At 42.8% G+C, this 14,169-nt stretch overlaps 1 protein-coding gene across 2 annotated transcripts in view; it reads left to right on the forward strand.

The window, feature by feature from the left end:
- The first annotated feature begins 1,657 nt into the window (after positions 1 to 1,657).
- Positions 1,658 to 14,169, forward strand: part of slc31a1 (solute carrier family 31 member 1) — an 83,986-nt gene continuing 71,474 nt past the window's right edge. The window contains exon 1 of one of the 2 annotated variants that reach the window (XM_063073844.1): positions 1,658 to 1,787. The gene's annotated coding sequence lies outside the window, so the exon portion shown is untranslated. Of the gene's footprint in view, positions 1,788 to 11,475; positions 11,608 to 14,169 lie in introns of those variants that run through there. The other variant, XM_063073845.1, reaches the window with a different exon arrangement.

The raw sequence follows: 14,169 nt of genomic DNA on the forward strand, positions 1-14,169 counted from the left end.
GACTGGCAGAAGAAAACCTGAGAGCTCGAGTAGGATTATAAAACAAAAGCTATTCTGTGATGTACTCCAGTCCCAGACCATTAAGGGCTTTAAAAACAAGTAAGAGAACTTTAAAATCAATTCTAAAAAATACAGGAAGCTAATACAGAGTAGCAAGGACGGAACAGATATGTTCCCTCATCCTGGTTTTAAGAGTCCAGCAGCGGGTTGAAGTTTATCAATAGATTGCTTTGGAAGGCCAGTTAAAAGTACACTGCAGTCATCTAGTCTATTCAATATAAAGGCGTGAATTATTTTTTCAGCATCATTACGTGACAGAAACAGATACATTTGCAATGTTATTTTTAAAGTGTAGAAATGCGGCTCTAGTCACTTTATGTGGGTTTTAAAATTCAAATCTGAATCAAGGATACCACCCAGGTTTGTTACTTCTGATTTTACTGGAGGAACCAAGTTCCCAAGTTTATTAAGAAGGTTATCTCTTTTGGCTTTGGGACCAACTGTAAATATTTCAGTTTTATTTTTGTTTGGTTTTAGGACAATACTGCTCATCCATTTGTTTATTGCAACCATACCAGAAATCAGAGAAGATAGGGTGTTATCATCAGGCTATTTTGTGTCACCTGCATAACTGAGGAAGCATTGCTGGCTTGGGGCAAGGAAATGTTAACGAAAATATTTGCTCCTGAAAGCAATTTAGATGACACTATGCGCGTGTGATTTCAGGTATGCAGTCCATTTTTTAGTTAATAAAGCGAATTTCATCGGGAAAGGATGTAACATTTTCACTTCAGGCTAACACACACAACAAAGAGTTAAATAGAATTAATAATTCGGGAACAGAATTAGATGGATACTATCCCCATTGTTGTGACAGACTGGAGAATTAGAGGAATGTAAGTTTGTAAACTATTCCATTGGTCATGAGATCCTTCGGGAGATACTGACAGCCTGATAACACCCGTCTGATTTGACTACTCGTTAAGACCTTGAACGTTATTGTCTACCTGCACTTTCTCTGCACCTGTCGTGCTTTGTTCTGCATTTTTTCTTACTGTTTTATCACGTGCCACCTTAATGCATTGTATTTATTTCATCTGTCTCTAAGACAAGGTTTTCACTCGAAACCGGTTATCCCGATGTCCAGGAAGGGGGCAGCAGTTGGATGTGTGCGAGTTATCGCCGATGAATAGATACTTAATACTCTTGCCGTGGATAGGCTTTTTCCATTGAGAGTGGGGGAGATTCAAACAAGAGGTCATGAGTTGAGAGTTAAAGGGCAAAAGTTTAGGGGTAACATGAGGGGGAACTTCTTTACTCAGAGGGTGGTAGCTGTGTGGAACGAGCTTCCAGGAGAAGTGGTTGAGGCAGGTTCGATGTTGTCATTTAAAGTTAAATTGGATAGATATATGGACAGGAAAGGAATGGAGGGTTATGGGCTGAATGCAGGTCGGTGGGACTAGGTGTTTCCGTGCTGTAATTGTTATATGGTTATATGAAGAGGCAAACACTCCGCGTCAAGCTCTCGTACCCTCGCCGCTCGCGAGTCGGGGCTGCAGCAGCGTCCGCCGATGACGTCACTCCACCGTTCGAGCGGGAGGCCGGGGTGGGTGAACAAGCGGCTGACACCGTGACGCAAACACGGTGTCGCGACGTGGCAGCCGCCTTTCGTGTGACGTCATCGTGGCCGCGCGAAGCTCCTCCCACTCTTCGCTCGGCCGTGCATGTGGCGCCGGAGGACGCGGAGCTTGTGAATTCTGATCGGTGGCTGAGGGGAGCGGACGGGGGTAAGGAAATGTTTTCCAAGGGCTTGTACTGAGGGAGAGGGCGATGCTCGGAGACTGGCCCGCCGATGACCTTGGAATAACTTGGTTTACGGTGCATTGGCTCTGGTCCTTGCTGTGCAGAGGGTGAATCACCCACCTGGAATTCTGGCTCTATCAAACCGTGCTTTCGTGTTTTTCGACACAAAACGGACCGTGGGGCCAGTTTTTCTTCTGGGAAGTTAAAGCAGTGTAATGTTATATTCCACCGGCACTCCTGACCAGCTGGCGGAAGCTGTAGTCTCCTGGTAGTGATTCTGCAATGTCTTTCTGAGGACCATCTGTAGATTTAATACTCTTTGATGTGAAATAGTAAATGCTGAAGGTACTCGACAGGTCAGGACCTTTTATCAGAGCAGGGAAAAGTTAGAAATCAGACATTTGTTTTCAATGCGTAACTTTGCGGAATACATGTGGAATGAACTATTTGTACAGAACCTATCTGGATCCTCACGAATTTAGATACCTTTTAAAAACAAAAATACTTGTATTTTTGTTACCTTAGTCACTTATAATGGTGGAACTGTAACTTCAGTTGGCATGTGGCATCTGTAGTCTCTTAAGTCTTGCTGAAATCAGCGGAAAAAAACTAAACTGCAAGAGGAACTCAGCAGGTCAGGCAACGTCTGTGGAGGGAAATGAACAGTCGATGTTTTGGTCTGAGACCCTTCGTCAGGACTGACCTGTTCAGATGAAGGGTCTCAACACAAAACATCGACTGTTCATTTCCCTCCATAGTAGCTGTCTGCTGAGCTGAGCTCTTCTAGCATTTTGTGTGTTGTTCTTTCAACAGCAATTTGCCAAAGACCAATTTTGCGAAACGTCAATTAGTTTAAAGATGTTGAGCAGTGAACATGGGAATTCTGCCTCTTCGGATAATCATGTAGGATCTTTTATAAATGTGTGAGGGCATCGTAGTTTGTCTTTGGCATTCAAGCCAAAAGACAACAGTTTTGGCTGTGTAATACAGTACTTCCTCAACATTGCTTTCAAATGTGAGTCTGCATGGTCTCTGGAATTGGATAGTGCTAAAACTACCCAATTTTTGGGTGGGTTCAAAGTAAATATGCCAGAATCAGGTTTAATATCACTGGCATATGTTGCGAAACTTGTTTTTGCAGGCATTCTCAATAGAATGGAGAAATACTATAGCATCAATGAAAAACTACACACAAAGACTGACAAACAACCAAAGTGTAAAAGAAGTTAGACTGCAAATAAATAATGCTGAGATACGAGTTGTAGAGTCTGAGTTGTGGGGTCCTTAAGAGTGAATCCATAGGTTGTCGAGCCAGTTCATTGTTAAGGTGAGTGAAGTTATCTACACGGGTTCAAGAGCAATAACTGTTGCTGAACCTGGTGATGTGGTACCAAGGCTTCTAAACCTCCTCCCCGATGGCAGCAGTGAAAAAAGAACATGGCTTGGATGGTGGGGGTCCTTGATGATGGATGCTGCTTTCTTGTGGCAGCGCTGCTTGTAGTTGTGCTCAGTGATGGGGAGGGCTTTTCCTGTGATGGGCTGGGCTGGGCTGTGTCCGCCACTTTTTCTATGAGTTTCTGTCCATCGATATTCGTGTTTTCATACCAGACTGGATACTCTCCACTATGCATCCATAGTTACCTGTCAAATTTTTAGATGACGTGCCAAATCTGCACAACTTCTAAGTAGACATGCTGCCATGCCTCCTTTGTGATGGCACTTGTGTATTGGACCCAGAACAGATCCTCTGAAATGATAACCCCAAGGAATTTAAGGTTACTGATCCCATAATGAGGACTGGCTCTTCTTCCTGTAGTCAATAATTTTCTCTTCGGTTTTGCTGGCATTGAGTGAAAGTTTTTTGTGACACCATTCAACCTGATTTCCAATCTCCCTCCTATATGCAGATTCGTCACCAATCTTTAATCTCTTCTCAAGAAAGAACTTGAAGATATTCCACAATTTTGAAATGGTAGAAAAAAAATGGTGGATATAGAGAGGATGTTTCTTCTTATGGGGTGATCTGGACTAGGGGTGTGCTGATTTAAAAGTAAATAACTTCACTTTTAAGATGAGGTGAGCGGGCTGGTGGTGTAGTAGCATCAGTGCCGGACTTCGGAGCGAAGGCTCCCGAGTTCGAATCCAGCTGGCTCCCCTGGCACGCTTTCCATCTGTACTGGATTGAGCGTAGAGCCTGCAACTCGACTTCGTAAAAAAGAAATTGCCTGCTACAGAAACATCAACAGCAAAAAGTTGATGGCCTATGCTCTTTCATGAGTTTAAAGGCAATTTCTCTCTCTTAAGACGAGGCAAATTTTTTCCTTGTTGTGAAACTTCAGAACACTTCCTAAGTTTTATTTTTAAGGCTGATTCTTAATGAGCAGAGGATTGAAAAGTCATGGGACAGTCAGAAATGTGGAGTTGATGTTATAATCAAGCTTGATCATGTGATTGAACCTTGCTCCTAATTTGTATGTTCATTTATTTGTTATTTTCTTTACGCTTGTCATTTATTGCTCAGTAGTGTCTCACTCCATTCATTATTTTTTCCACATAAACGCTGTTGCATGACAGAGCGACGGGATATTAGTTTTCAGGAAGTGAATACTGACTAAGAAAAATAAGATCCTGTTCACATAGTGTGTTAACATCACGTGGAAAAGTGTGATGAATCCTTTCAACGAGCTTTCAAGGACTTGGCGACTCATGTTCTCAGCATTATTTACTTTTTTATTTGTACACTTTGCCTTTTACACATTGGTTATTTGTCAGTCTTCAAAAAGTCAAAGGTTCATTTTATCGTCAAAATATGCCTTTATAATACAATTCTGATATTTGTCTTCTCCAGATAGATAAGATATACAGAAAAACCATGGAAGTTGTTGAAAGAAAAGACATCAACTCCCCCTCCCTCCATATGAAAAAGAAACAAAACTTTATGTACAGTTTTCCATAATTTATATTGTATTTATTTTCCTATAAATGCCTGCTGGAAAATAAATTTCAAGGTAGTATATGGTAACATATACTATACTTTGATAATAGATTTTATTTTGACTTTGAGTCTGCACGTTTTCATGAAAAATGTTACTAAACTGAAAGCACCATATGAAATGGTTCTACATGTTGAATAGATTGTCACCGTTTGGCAGTTGATTGTGTCTTGCAGGCTATTGCATCCAGGCAGGCTTCTAAATGAGTAATCTCAAGCTTCCACTTACTCTGCTGCAGTTGTGCAACTTGTCCTCTATGACTGCTGGGATTCTCCAGTATTGCCCAGTGATAGTTGGGTTAAACTAGAACTAGAGGTTAAGGGTGAAAGGTGAAATTTTTAAGGGGAACTTGAGGCTCATCTTCATTCGGAGGGTGGCAAGAGTGTGGAATGAACTGCCTGCGGAAATGGTGGATCCGGGATCAATTTCAACTCTTTAAGAGAAATTTGGCTGGGAGGGATATTGGGGGCTATGGTCTGCATGCAGGTCAATGAGATTAGGCAGATAAATAGTTCAGCATGGTCTAGATGGGCCTGTTTCTGTGCTGTAGTGCTCTATGACTTCGCCATCGACTTCGCCATCAACTTCGCCATGAAACCTTTGTCTGCCTATTTTAAGTGTTTGCTTACACTGACCAAAATACTAGCACTTTGAGATGTGGGAGGGACCTGGAGCTCCCAGCAGAACCCCATGCAATCACAAGAAGAATGTGCAAGTTTTATACAGATGGTATCGCTAGAGTGTTGAGCCAGCAGCACTAACTGTTGTACCACCGTGCCACCCTGACCACTAAATGCACGAGATATTTTTGAAATCGGAGTTGGGTTATTATCCCAAGGGCTCGAGCACTGAACAAATGGAATTTGCTACAACTTGTTCAGCATATTCTAACTGGAACTAAATCTGAAAGTGGAAATGAATCAGCAGAGAAGTGCTAGTATTCTGAGACTGGGACTGCATCTGTGAGCAACTTTTTTGCTTAATAGGAAACATTAGATGCACACTTCACAGTTGCATTCGTCAGCTGTGAATTGGACAACCAAGCCTATCCTTAATCAATTCCTGCTTTCCGACTTTAAAGGTGAGGCAGTAATGTTGCCGGCTAAATGGAATGAGATGCAAACTGTGTGTGTGTGTCTGTCTGTCTGTCTGTCTGTCTGTGTAAAAACAAAAAAAAAGAACTCATTCTTTGAACTTGCCCTGTCTCTACTTAAGTGCATGCCCTGTGGTATTAGACATTTCAACCTTGGGGAAAAAGATGCAGGCTATTTAGCTACAAACCTCCATCAGATCTCTGCTGTTCTAGAGAAAACAGCCCAAGTAGGTCCAACCTCTCCTTGTAGAACATGCCTTCTAATCCAGGCAACATCCTGGTAAACCTGTTCTGCACCTCTTCTGCACCCTGTCCAGAGCCTCAATGTCATTCTTACAATGGTGCAACCAGAATTGAATGAAATACTGCATTTGCAGGCTAGCTAGAGTTTTGTAAGGCTGCAACATGACTTTCTGACTCGAGCTCATTGCTGACTAATAAAGGCAAGCATGCCATATGCCTTCTTTACCACCCTATCAACCCATGTAGCCACTTTCAAGGAGCTATGGACTTGGACCCCAAGATGCCTTTGCACATCAACCCACTTGGGGGTCTTGTCATTCAGTGTACTGTCTCTTTTCATTTGATCTCCGAAAGTGTAACACTTTGCATTTGACTAGTCTGAACACCAGCTACCATTTCTCTGCAATTGATTTATATCCTGTGCCAGTCTTCTACGGCACAACACTACCAATCACCATTCTGTCTGCAAACTTCCTAACCCAACCATCTATGTTTTCATCCAGGTACTTTATATGTCAGTTAATTAGACCATTTGTTAATTGGAGCAGGTGCTTATTTGGGCCAACTCTTAAAGAGTAAATAATAATTGAGCAGATAGCTAGGATTCCCTTCATTTATTTGGGTCACTATGCCCCTTTAATTGCGTTTGTTTGTGCTCAAAAAAAGTGATTTTTGTCGCTGATGAATGGTGAGTGCAGTAAGACAACTTAGAATTGCTTTGCTCAACGCGATTTCAAGCGTTAAGGCTTGGAGATGCTGGAAGTGGCTGGGAGTGAAAATGAAATGCTTTCATTATTTCAACAAGTTATGAACTACAAGAATTTGAAGGTATTGACAGTCATCTTGAATATTACAATGAAAGGAAGGTTCGGAGGATGCAATTGTCAAAAGCGTATGACAGCAGTCCATTTTCTACAATAGACAATAGGTGCAGGAGTAGGCCATTCGGCCCTTCGAGCCAGCACCACCATTCACTGTGATCATGGCTGATCATCCACAGTCAGTACCCCGTTCCTGCCTTCTCCCCATATCCCTTGACTCCACTATCTTTAAGGGCTCTATCTAACTCTCTCTTGAAAGCATCCAGAGAATTGGCCTCCACTGCCTTCTGAGGCAGAGCATTCCACAGATCCACAACTCTCTGGGTGAAAAAGTTTTTCCTCAACTCTGTTCTAACTGGTCTACCCCTTATTCCTAAACAGTGGCCTCTGGTTCTGGACTCCCCCAGCATCGGGAACATGCTTCCTGCCTCTAGCATGTCCAGTCCTTTAATAATCTTATATGTTTCAATCAGATCCCCTCTCATCCATCTAAATTCCAGTGTATACAAGCCCAGTCGCTCCAATCTTTCAATATATGACAGTCCCGCCATCTCGGGAATTAACCTCGTGAACCTACACTGCACTCTTTCAATCGCAAGAATGTCCTTCCTCAAATTTGGAGTCTAAAACTGCATGCAGTACTCCAGGTGTGGTCTTACCAGGGCCTTGTACAAATGCAGAAGGACCTCTTTGCTCCTATACTCAACTCCCCTTGTTATGAAGGCCAACATGCCATTAGCTTTCTTCACTGCCTGCTGTACCTGCATGCTTACTTTCAGTGACTGATGAACAAGGACACCTAGATCTCGTTGTACTTCCCCTTTTCCTAACTTGACACCATTCAGATAGTAATCTGCCTTCCTGTTCTTGCCACCAAAGTGGATAACCTCACACTTATCCACATTAAACTGCATCTGCCAAGCATCTGTCCATTCAGTCAACCTGTCAATTCACCCTGCATTCTCATAACATCCTCCTCACATTTCACACTTCCACCCAGCTTTGTGTCATCTGCAAATTTGCTAATGTTACTTTTAATCCCTTCATCTCAATCATTAATGTATATTGTAAATAGCTGCGGTCCCAGCACCGAGCCTTGCGGTACCCCACTGGTTACTGCCTGCCATTCTGAAAGGGACCCGTTAATCCCTACTCCTTGTTTCCTGCCTGCCACCCAATTTTCTATCCATGTCAGTACCCCACTCCCAATACCATGTGCTCTAATTTTGCCCACTAATCTCCTATGTGGGACCTTATCAAAGGCTTTCTGAAAGTCCAGGTACACTGCATCCACTGGCTCTCCCTTGTCCATTTTCCCAGTTACAGCCTCAAAAAATTCCAGAAGATTAATCAAGCATGATTTCCCCATCGTAAATCCATGCTGACTCGGACCGATCCTGTTACTGCTATCTACATGTGCCACAATTTCATCTTTTATAATTGACTCCAGCATCTTCCCCACCACTGATGAAAGGCTAACTGGTCTATAATTCCTGTTTTCTCTCTCCCGCCTTTCTTAAAAAGTGGGATAACATTAGCTACCCTCCAATCTGCAGGAACTGATCCTGAATCTATAGAACATTGAAAAATGATCACCAATGTGTCCATGATTTCTCGAGCCACCTCCTTAAGTACCCTGGGATGCAGACCATCAGGCCCTGGGGATTTATCAGCCTTCAGTCCCATCAGTCTATCCAACACCATTTTCTGCCTAATGTGAATTTCCTTCAGTTCCTCTGTTACCCTAGGTCCTCTGGCCACTATTACATCTGGGAGATTGTTTGTGTCTTCCCTAGTGAAGACAGATCCAAAGTAACTGTTCAACTTGTTTGCTATTTCCTTGTTCCCCATAATAAGTTCACCCGTTTCTGTCCTCAAGGGTCCAACTTTGGTCTTAACTAATTTTTTCCTCTTCACATAGCTAAAGAAGCTTTTACTATCCCCCTTTATATTCCTGGCTAGCTTACCTTCGTACCTCACCTTTTCTCCCGTATTGCCTTTTTAGTTATCTTCTGCTGCTCTTTAAAACTTTCCCAATCCTCTGGCTTCCTGCTCATCTTTGCTATGTTATACTACTTCTCTTTTATCTTTATACTGTCCTTGACTTCCCTTGTCAGCCGCGGTCGCTCCTTACTCCCCTTAGAATCTTTCTTCCTCTTTGGAATGAACTGATCCTGCACCTTCTGTATTATTTCCAGAAATACCTGCCATTGTTGTTCCACTTCCCTCATGGGTCCATAGTCCCCTTTGTTCAACTGTAATACTGTCACTGCTGATTTTTCCCTTCTCCCTCTCAAATCGTAGATTAAAACTTATCATATTATGGTCACTATCCCCTAATAGCTCCTTTACCTCGAGTCCCCTTATCAAATCTGGTTCATTACACAACACTAAATCCAGAATTGCCTTCTCCCTGGTAGGCTCTAGTACAAGCTGCTCTAAGAATCCATCTCGGAGGCACTCCACAAACTCCCTTTCTTGGAGTCCAGTACCAACCTGGTTTTCCCAGTCCACCTGCATGTTGAAATCCCCCATAACAACCGTAGCATTACCTTTGCAACATGCCAATCTTAACTCTTGATTCAACTTGTAACCTCTATCCAGGCTGCTGTTATCAGACTAGGTGTCTGAGCTGATTTTGTTCATTTCATTCAATAAAAAGAACATGGCAGCCTGCACTGGGTTAATTCCTCCGTCGATATCTATTGGGAACTACCACGCAATTGTATAGAACTATAGTAGTATCAATAGCGTTCTAATTTGTTCCGTTTTCATTTAAATACATATTTTGTTACTCAGTTTAATGGTAGTGTGTCTTTTTTTTATACATTTTTAATTATTTCTATGAAATTTCAGTTAATAGGGGCAACTATTTGATTGGGCCAAAATGTGCTGGTACCGATGTGTCCCAATTAACTGGAATACACTGTATATCACAAACAGCAGAGGGCCCTGTATGGATCCCTGTGGAACGCCACTAATCACAGACTTCCAGCCAGAATGGGCCCCATCAACTACTACCCTCCATCTTTTATGTGCCGGACAATTATGAATCCAAAGGGTAATTTCACTGCGGATTCCATGCATCTTGATCTTCTGAATGAGCCTCACTATTTGGATCTTGTCAATGCCTTACTAAAATCAGTGTAGACAGCGTCCACAGCACCACCTTTGTGACGTCCCAACTCTTGTACTCAATCCTTTGGCCTATGAAGGCAAGCTTGCCAAATGCTGCCTTCACTATCCTATCCACCTGTATTGCCATTTTCAGGGAGATTTGAACTTGCACCCTTTGTACTTCAATAGGCCTGAGGATCCTGCGATTTAATATATGTCTTGTTTTGCCTGTTACGCCGCTGGCGTTTAGGGCAGCAGTAAAGGTCCTCCATCTCTGGTGGCGTTCACAGCTTCTTTCATCATGTCGGTCACTCCCCCTTGGTTTACTGTCAGTCATGCAAGTTCCGGGTGATGATTCAGGGGTATACAGATGTAGAAGGATACTTCATTGCTGTTTCCATAACAGTTTTGTTTGACCCGTCATCCCTGAACCTGGAGGACTGGTGGACCACTCTTAGTTTGGCTCCACCCTTTGACCTAATTGGTGTAGTTGATCTAGTCCCTCCTATCTTTTCATGATCTTCTATACTATCTTCTACTTAACCCATTTTTGTGTTGTTGGCAAAGTTACTCATCAGCCCACCTCTGTACTTTACATACATCAAAACAACAATGGTTACAGCACCAATCCCCTGGGGTAAAATACTGGTTATGAACTTATAATCAGAAAAACACCCCTGGACCACTGCCCTCTGCTTCAAATCACCGTCAACTTTTGAACTAGTTTGCCAACACTCCTTGCATCCCATGTGCCTTATCCTCCTGGTCCAGTCTACTGTATAGGACTTTGTCAAGATCCACGTACCTGCCTTGATCAAATTTCATCAGTCCCTGCTCTTATAAGTGTCCCTTAGAATTATTTTCACTCGTTTGACTACTACTCCCTGGTTTATCCCTACAGCACCTTCTGAATAAGGGAACTATAGCAACTGCCTTTCAGTCTTCTTGCACCTTGTCTGTGTCTGAGGAAGATGCAAAAATCTCCGTTAGGGCCCCACTGATCTCCTCCCCAGCTTTCCATTGCTTCTGGGAAAGATCCTGTCAGGCCCTGGGGATTTTGTCTATCTAAATGTCCCAATATGTTATCACTTCTTCCTTCCTGACACAGAAATATTTTAGATATTAACAAACCCCTCCCTTCCTGAACTCTATCCTTCATATCCCTGTTGGTCATTGATGAGAAGTATTCATTTAGGATCCCACTTCTATCTCCTGGCATGACACATAGGAAGGGACCTATTCTATCCTGAGCTACCGATTTCTAAAATCTGTTACATTCCCTACAGCCCTCAAAGGACACGCTCGATACTGTTGGCTATACATGACATTTGCTTCTTCCTCACTTCTGAACAAACCTTTTCTTTCGTGGCCAAGGTTCACTAATCTTACTTTCTTCACTTTGTAGAAGGTCAGGCAGCATCTATGGAAATGAATAAACAATTGACCTTTCGGACTAAGATCCTTCTTCAGGACTGAGGACGAAGGGGCAAGACGCCAGAATAAAGAGGGGGCGAGGGGAAGGAAGACAAGCCAGAAGGTGAGAGGTGAAGCCAGGTGGGTGGGGGAGGGGGCTGAAGTGGAAACTGGGAGGCAATGTGGAAAAGGCAAATGACTGGAGGAGGAGGATTCTGAAAGAGGAGAGTGGATCATGGGAGAAAGGAAAGGAGGAGGAGCACCAGAGGCAGGTGAGGAGAAGAGGGTAAGAGCCCAGAGTGGGGAAATGAAGAAGGAAAACTTTACTGGAAGTTGGAAAAATCAATTTTCATGTCATCAGGTTGGAGGCTTCCTAGTCAGAATAGGAGGTGTTGCTCCTCACCTGAGTGGCCTCATTGTGACAAAAGAGGCCGTGAACTGACATATCAGAACAGGAATGATGATTGGAATTAAAATGGCTGGCTACCAGGAGATTCTGTTTTTTGCGTGTGGAGCAGAGGTGCTCAACAGAGCGGTCTCCCAATCTACGTTGGGCCTCACCAGTGTAGAGCAGGCCACATCAGGAGCACTGGATACAACAAATGACCCCAGCAAATTCACAGGTGAGGTGTTGCCTCACCTGGAAGGACTGTTTGGGGCCCTGAGTCGAGGTGAATGGGCAGGTGTAGCTCTTCTTCCACTTGCAGGGATAAGTTCCAGGAGGGAGATGAGTGGGGAGGGATGAATGGACAAGGGAATCATGGAGGGAATAATCCTTGTGGAAAGTGGTGAGTATGGGGGAGGTAAAGATGTGTTTGGTGCTAGGGTCCCATTGAAAATGGTGGAAGTTGCGGAGAGTAACCTGTTGGATGTGAGGCTTATGGGGTGGTAGGTGAGAGCAGGGGATTCCTTCCTCCACCATTGATGGTGTCCCTCACCCACATCTCCTCCATTTCCTGGATATGCTTGTTCATCCCATCTTTCTTCCACCTTAACAGGGATAGAGCTCCTCTCAAGTTTCAGGCTGGAGATATTTTATCAGAACATCTATAAATCCATAACCAAGCCTAATTTAGATTGTACTGGAAAAACTGGATTCATAAGTTGTTTGCTGGGACTTTTAGTTTTGTGTTCCTACTAATGGTAGTTTGACTGAGCTGCACACTTAGTTGAATGCTGATGGCGGTGGTTTAGTCGGCTGTTACGTTTGTGGGGTTGCCTGAGCTTCTGAATTGTTGCCAGATGTTCCAATGAACCAGGCTGGCCAATCAATGTTCACTCCCATCAATCATGGAGCAAAAATATGCAAATGGCCTTTGTTCAGGAATGGAACACTCATCAGGGAATATTCAGTCATATTCAGCGAATTTGTCTAGTTCAAGCTTGTGACTTGTTCTTAGGTTGTGTTTAATCTTTGGCTTGATCTCTGCATGCAGTGTATACCTTCTCAAGGAGGACTTTTGTGTTCCATAACTATTAGTAAGGGAATAACAATGAATGGCTATTGCAGATGTAACTGCATTGAGCAACTTTTGGAGCTAATAGCTCACCTGTACTTTCCAAACATGTTGTCCTGACGGCAAAGTTTTATTATTAGTGTAGGATAAATTGCACTCTCGCTAATCTTGTGATTGCAGCATTCAGTGTGTAATTAATGTGATAGGTGTTCATGTTAATAGACTCTATATGGTCTCCCAAGATACAGTGTAAGTAAAATGGCTTGACTTTATCGCTTTATATTTTATTTTGTTTACTGAATGCTTGCTCACTGAATCAAATCTAGCTATTGAGCACTGCTTTCAAACTCAAACAAAAGCATTTCAGTGTGCCAATGACATAAGTTGTTATCTTAAGCACAGATCTTGCATGAATGTCTTATGAGCAAGTGTGTGTTGTGGGTCTTGTGAAAATTAGAGGAAGAATTAACAGGAGTTTAATTTGTACTTGGAACATAAAATGTTAGTTATAGTAATGATGGTGTTAATGTTAATATTTTGATGGGAACTTTCAGATCTATTCTTTTGAAGCATATAATTCAATGCATTTACTTAGTTTCCATGTGCCAGTATGTGGAAATAAGTATCTGAGTATTGTTACCTGTCCCGTGAGAATCTCATGAATTTGATGTAATGGTCTCGTGCCGTTGGAATGATGTAATTGTCTTGTGATAGTGGGGTGATGTGATGTTACGTGATGGCATGTTCCAGCTGGTATAGAAGGGGAAACCGCAGTTGTTGCTTTGTTCGTTTTGTTGGGAATCCACCGTTGGTAGTTACGCCATCGAAGAAGAAGAAAGAGTGAGAGTGAAGAATCCCCACCTCCGAATGAACCCCAAAAGCATTGGGGTTAACCAGCGGCATTTGGCGCATTACAGGTGTGACTGGCATTTGGAACTGTCTGTATGTGGCACGCACGTTTTGTTAACCCTGACGTGGTTTGGGTATTGAATGATGATCACTTTGTCGAAAGGTCAGTTACATTGAGAAATTGTATTCTGCGTCATAATTTTGGACAAGGCATTTTGGCTGGGAGCTGCGTCAGCAGTGACCTCTTTACTTCGGGAACTGGTCCAAAGCTGGTTTGGGAAGTCTCTTCTCTTGACTATTTTTCAGGAATCATTTGGACTTATTAAATTACCACCGTAAGACTGTGCTTAAATATAAGATATGTTAAGAATTGTCTTTAA

This window comes from Mobula hypostoma, chromosome 21 (genome assembly GCF_963921235.1).
Source record: "Mobula hypostoma chromosome 21, sMobHyp1.1, whole genome shotgun sequence".
NCBI lineage: Eukaryota > Metazoa > Chordata > Chondrichthyes > Myliobatiformes > Myliobatidae > Mobula > Mobula hypostoma.